General features: G+C 33.3%; 2 non-coding genes across 2 annotated transcripts; both read right to left on the bottom strand.

The window, feature by feature from the left end:
• Positions 1 to 5,596: 5,596 nt before the first annotated feature.
• On the bottom strand, positions 5,597 to 5,663 carry Smp_tRNA_01291_Gln_TTG.1.1. The gene has a single exon. It is a non-coding gene (tRNA).
• Smp_tRNA_02248_Gln_TTG.1.1 lies at positions 5,598 to 5,664 on the bottom strand. The gene has a single exon. It is a non-coding gene (tRNA).
• Between the last annotated feature and the right edge of the window lie 628 nt (positions 5,665 to 6,292).

Here is a 6,292-nt window from a genome sequence, read left to right as displayed (position 1 = left end):
AAATTATGCGTTTTTGCTTCGTTCAACTTGAGAAGCAGCCGTAAAGATGACTATCTCATCATCACACCTTAAATCTTATCAGTACGACCTTTTAACTCATTTTGAGTAGATTATTCCCTTTCTTTTAAGTGTTTCTTTTTCAAATTTACAATTATATGTAGTTTATGTCAAACTTTCATTGGTTCATTGAACCCTTATCCTTCAATTTACGATCTGGAACTTTTCATATACTAATTAAGCTGTATTGTCATTCCAAAAATACTCTTAAATGAGTAGAGAAGCTCTCAATTGTCTGTTTGCTTATTAACTTCTTTAGATTATGAACATTTTGTTAATTGTGTTCCTATCAACTATTGTCAATTTTGAAACTGAATTGTGAGTCTTTTGTTTAAGGGTTATATTTTGTTATTTATTTTTATCAGACTATAACGACATAAACGAACAATCAGAGATTTATTTAGAATAATTGTTAAATTATTACTTGGTACGATTCATCAATGTAAATTTTTAATAAATTACATATTAAAATAGACCAGACTAGTTTTCTAAACAAATTAAAAATGGAAACACCTTTGTTTAAGGCAAGAGTGAAGGGTGCTTTTTCAAGGAAATTCAAATTTCGAATCATAAAAAAAGAGATCATACAATAGTGAAATCAGGTGCAATTTATGGTTAGGCTAGAAAGTCACTGACAACTAGCTAGCAATGGACAATATTTTGTCTTTGGCTCCAGCTCCTCTGTAATGAATACCAACGTCTAAGCCTCAGGAACTTCAGGCATTTTGGATTGATGAGTTGAATTTCAGTGGTCTGTATTTTTATAATCATTCAATGCACGATTTTTGATGGCGCTGTAGATGGTGACATGGGAGGAGTCGTCAATCAGAACTAAACAGTTTTCTATTTTCCATTGCTTCTAAATGGTTGTCCAATTCAAGACAGTTCATGATATTAACGATCGCCAAACTGAATGATGTCCTAATATAGTAAATGGTATGACTGATTTTTAGTAGTGTAATGAACTTCAACATACACTTCATGTTTGCACAGTTGAAGAACGTTAATGGGATTATTTACAGATATACAGATATACTTAGCACACAAGATTTAAAAGAATATAGATAAACTAACATAACATATCACTGTTTTCCAATTCCCTATGTATTGACTGAATAAGGTGTCTTAATCACTGAAGTATACATCCTAATCCTTACTAGTTAATATTTTATCATTGTATTAAAAATCACTAACCCAAAGTTAACAATAACATTACTGACATAGATATATGACACTAGTGAGTCATTGAAATTCCATTACATACATTATAATGACTAATTATAAATTCAACATATTTATATTGATATGGTAATAATGAATTGTTTGTATTGGTGTCTGAAAAATTTCATAAATTATAGGAACACCTTACTTCAATGATAATCCATATTATCTCTATCCCAATCTGTATTGAAAATGGTAATGATGATTAATTGTGAATATCTATGCTTATTTATACTTAGTATATATGTATGTATATCACAATTACTACTCTTCATACACAATTGACAATCAGGTACTTCTCACCTTAACTTTAACCTACAATCGATGGAAAAATAAACTGTATCATTATACTGCCACATTTTATAATGATCATCATTGTACATTTATGACCAAATCAGCTATCTGTACAAATAGATTTTTTGAAATCATTTATTCAAAAGTAGCAATGATGATAAGGTAGAATTGGTTAACCTTAACAAATGTAAACTATATATGTTGGACTACATCGATAATGAAGTTATCGTCCACGTGAATATTTTACACTCGTTCTAGTATGGGACTCCTCAGAAGTGGGCGTCCACGATCTAACATACGGTACTCGAACCCAGGACGTTTTGTCTCGCGCGCTAACTCTTAACCTCTAGACCACTGAGCCGGCATTCAACGGTGTTAATGTCTTACTCCAACCAATTAAACTTATAAGACTTGTTACAGCCATAATTTTGATCATACTCAAATCCATCGGATAATTTAACCATTTCATTGAACATATTTTTATCCTACTCTGACTTGTATGACCATGAACCATTCACCATTCATAATAGTAATAATAATAATATTAATTATCAGAAGGGGTTTTGTGGAGATTTAGTATTTTTCATAGTAGAAAGCATGAGTCAATTGAAGCTAGACCACCATGGAAAACCTGGAAACACTGGACGGCCGTTTCGTTGAAGTTAGACATTAACACCGTTGGATGCCAGCTCAGTGGTCTATCGGTTAAGGGCTTCGGCTTGAGACTGGTAGGTCCTGGGTTCGAGTCTCGCTCGCGAGAGCGGGTTCGTGGATGCGCACTGCTGAGGAGTCCCATAATAGGACGAAACGGCCGTCCAGTGTTTCCAGGTTTTCCATGGTGGTCTAGCTTCAATTGACTCATGCTTTCTACTATGAAAAATAATAATAATAAACTATCTTGGTAAATAAAACGACGCCCACTAATATTGTCTATATAAGTACTTTTAATCATCCTGATTGCTACGAAAAGCTTTAATTCATTATTGAGCAGTTTTAGCACCATTCCTACTGTTCGTTAATGATTCATTTTCTTATTATACAATTTACTTCTTCCTTCATCTCACATTCACATAGATTAATCTTTCAAATAAATTCTTATGAATTTTGTTATAATAGGAAGAGTTGAATCTTTTCGGTGATATCCGAACCGATAGAAGTGATTATCAAATACTTAAGATACAAATCTAATGAGTTTATATTTATCAAAGATAAATCCAAACCAAGGACATTTTATATACTGCAATTGTATTCAAATATCATAAATGTGGTATCATAAAACTAACCACAGTTATTACGCTTCCCATCAAGAAACCTATCAAACGTAAGAAATCCCAAACGATCCACATAGTACAGCAAAGTAAAGTAAACAGACAGAGTTCAGAACAACATATATAAGCGAACAATATTGTTTTCGATTAGTTCCTCATCAGGTTTTGCTCTAATATACAGTAATATTTATATGCATATGAGAAATTATTAAACCAATCAAGGTAGTTTATGAGTCAATAATAACAGTGGAATAGATTACATAACTAAACATAATAAGTAAAAAGTGAACAACTACCTTCGTCGTTAAGAAAAGATACTGCCAAGACAATATGCAGCTCGATTCTTTCACACTTGATCGATAGCAGTCATATAGTAGACTGAAATCAGTCATTTAAAGTTATTTATCGTATTCCTACTAGTTTTCCTTATAGGGTTTGATCTCGTCTCTTACACATGACAACATCTATAGGAAGCCGAGCCAATAATCCAAGTCTCTGTGTTGATAAGAAATTTGTAACACCTTTATCTCTCCCTTGGCCTTAATAAATGATTTTATTTTCCATACTCCTTCTTCGTTTATTTTTTTTCACCCCCCTCCTACCATTTTTTCCCTCAAATATATGTTTCACTGTCCAACTATCTGAACATTTCTTAATACGTAATCTTATAATTTTTGTGAATGTTATTTCAGTGTCTATATTTTTCTAATTATTGACCTATTTCTCATTATGTAACATTGATTCAAGCCCTTATTATTCTTATCACAAATAGTACACCTGTCATCACGCTACCAATTTGTACTTTTTATTTACTATATTTAGTTATGTAATCTATTCCACTGTTATTATTGGCTCATAAATTGCCTTGATTGGTTTAATAATTTCGTATATGCATATAAATATTACTGTATATTAGAGTAAAGCCTGATGTTGTTCTAAATCACAATATGGGAATTTTTCAAATTTTGAATACTGAGTGTGATAAAATAAAGTAAATAGACCAAGAGCATCTTGCAGTTAAAATGCAAGCCAATAAGCTACTAAGAATAAACACTATGACGGTTAGAACATTTGTAAAGTGGAGATAATCAATCACAAGATAAGTTACCCAAAACAGGAGATAAGGGGTTAGAATAATGATAATAAATTATAGTGATGGACGAGCACTACAAGTAAGAGTGGGAAAGGGGATTGACGAATGAGATAAGAGGATAGGGCTTGTAAAACATAAATTACGTACACTAATTGAGAAAAATTAATAAGTGAGGAGAGCAAATTCAACAAGACAATTATAGAAATTCGGTTGAAGTTAGTTTTATTTATAGCCTGATGTCAGATAGAAAATCGCTGAAAAACATTGGTCAATAAACAACTCTCTAACCCCAGTTCACAACTAAACTGAACGCACATGAAACCATAGTAGAGATTAGAGAAAATAGATCTCGATCACATAGTACCATACCTTTAGGTCATTGAGTCAGAGTCTAATGGTTCACACTTCCAACTAAGATCATGTAAACATCTAAATAAAAATGATTGTTGTTGTGGTGTATGTTACTTATGTTGACAGATATAAGTAGTATGTAGCATCAATAGAATGTGAACTGCCTGTCTGCAGAAGATTGAGGAGATTGAATTGAAGAGAACAAGAAGAGAAACAGAGAGCAAATGTAATAACAATAGAACTGAAGGAATCATGAAGTATGTAAAGAACAGTGGAAGGAAGATGTGCAAATAATATACTTAATGTATGGTTTTCATATTTTATTGAAGCACTCTGTAATTGCACGCTATTAAATTCACCGGTTTGCGTCACCTGAGTTCTCGTTCACTACATCACCATAATATTACTATTTCCTTTACTACATTCGTCCTCATGATTTCCGTTGGAATATAACCTTATCAAAGTTTCGACTTGCGAATTTTTACTGTAAATTTAAAGCCTAATGAGAAATTATTCTTCGTTGATTTTAACAGAAAAATTCAAGATTCAATTTGTTTTTCAATGTTATATTCAATATTCTGAGTCTCTTTACGTTACACAGGTGATTACAGTGGTTGAAAATGTACTAGATAAATTACATTAACATATGTCTTAATAGTACAGAGTCATAAAATTACTAATTTTCCATAACATGATTTTAAAATATTTTTACATCATACAGAAGTTACTCCCAACATATTTTCACCTGTGTTAAACAGGATATTCAAGTCAAAAATTCTTTTGAACAGAAACTAGTTGACGCGGTTATCACGTGTGTCCTAGTGCAACATGTGAAACAGGCAACTAGGTTAGACCCGGACTCCGAATCACCCTTACCAGATCTCATATTGATCAGTTATGAGTATGATTTCTCAGACCTCCATTATATGACACCCTTAGATAAGCGACCATGCAGTCCTAGTATTTGATTTCCATATAGTTGTCAATAACGAGAACGTGTCAGCTACAGCCGGACCAAACTTCTGGAAAGCAAACATATGATAAATTATAAACTCAGCATCCTCAGTAGATTAGACAATAGAACCAGGACCCTCATTGAATCGGGTTGAGAGATATAATCACACGTCATAGATGATTGGAAAAAAATCGTTTTCATATGTTATCTGCACTCCATTCAATCTAGTGATTACGCACTGAATCTAATAATAATAATAGTAAGCAAAGATGGATAGTGGCTAGCAGTGGAATCCAGGACGCGCGTTTCGTCCTATTTGGGATTCGTCAGCTGGATGTGCCTGCATCTGAGTTGATGTTCACTCTGGGACTTGAACCCAGTACCTTTCGCTTCAAACGCCATCGCGTTATCCACTCGGCCACTGAGTCCTGAAAATAATAATAATTTGATAGAATTCAGAATTATTGAAAGTTAAAAAAAACCAATCAATTAATTAGTAATTTTATATAGTTGAGATCATGAGTCAATTGAAGCTAGACCACCATGGAAAACCTGGAAGCACTGGACGGCCGTTTCGTCCTGGTTTGGTCTTCTCCGTGTTGTGTTCGAGGAACTTCTGAGAGGATTGTGGTGCCGTGATTCGCTAAGCGTTCACCTCGATAACCGTTATAATACAAATCTTAACGGTGCATAAAATCAGAAGGCAAAGAGAAGCGGCAGCTACAGTTTTATTGACAAATGACACAGGCCAGAAAGTTATAGGCACATGAGTAAATATCAGCGAGCGAAACGAAAATGACACGCATTGGAGATGGCGGGTAAGCCAACTCACTTTAATCAAGAGTTAATCGATATTTATATTCAGACAAGAATAGATAACAGACATGTGATAAATAGGATAATAAGTGTACACACGCATACGCTCATATAGAAAATATTCGGCGTCAATGAGTGAATAATTAACAAGGTGAAAACATGACTCATGATGGATAGGTGAATGGACTTGTCCAGAAGTTAAAATAAGGCATATGAACTTAACATATCAAACGATAC

The sequence above is a fragment of the Schistosoma mansoni genome, chromosome 1 (genome assembly GCF_000237925.1).
Source record: "Schistosoma mansoni strain Puerto Rico chromosome 1, complete genome".
In the NCBI taxonomy this organism is placed as follows: Eukaryota; Metazoa; Platyhelminthes; class Trematoda; order Strigeidida; family Schistosomatidae; genus Schistosoma; species Schistosoma mansoni.
Note: the sequence above shows the minus strand (reverse complement) of the source record. Positions and strands in the feature narration are given on the sequence as shown.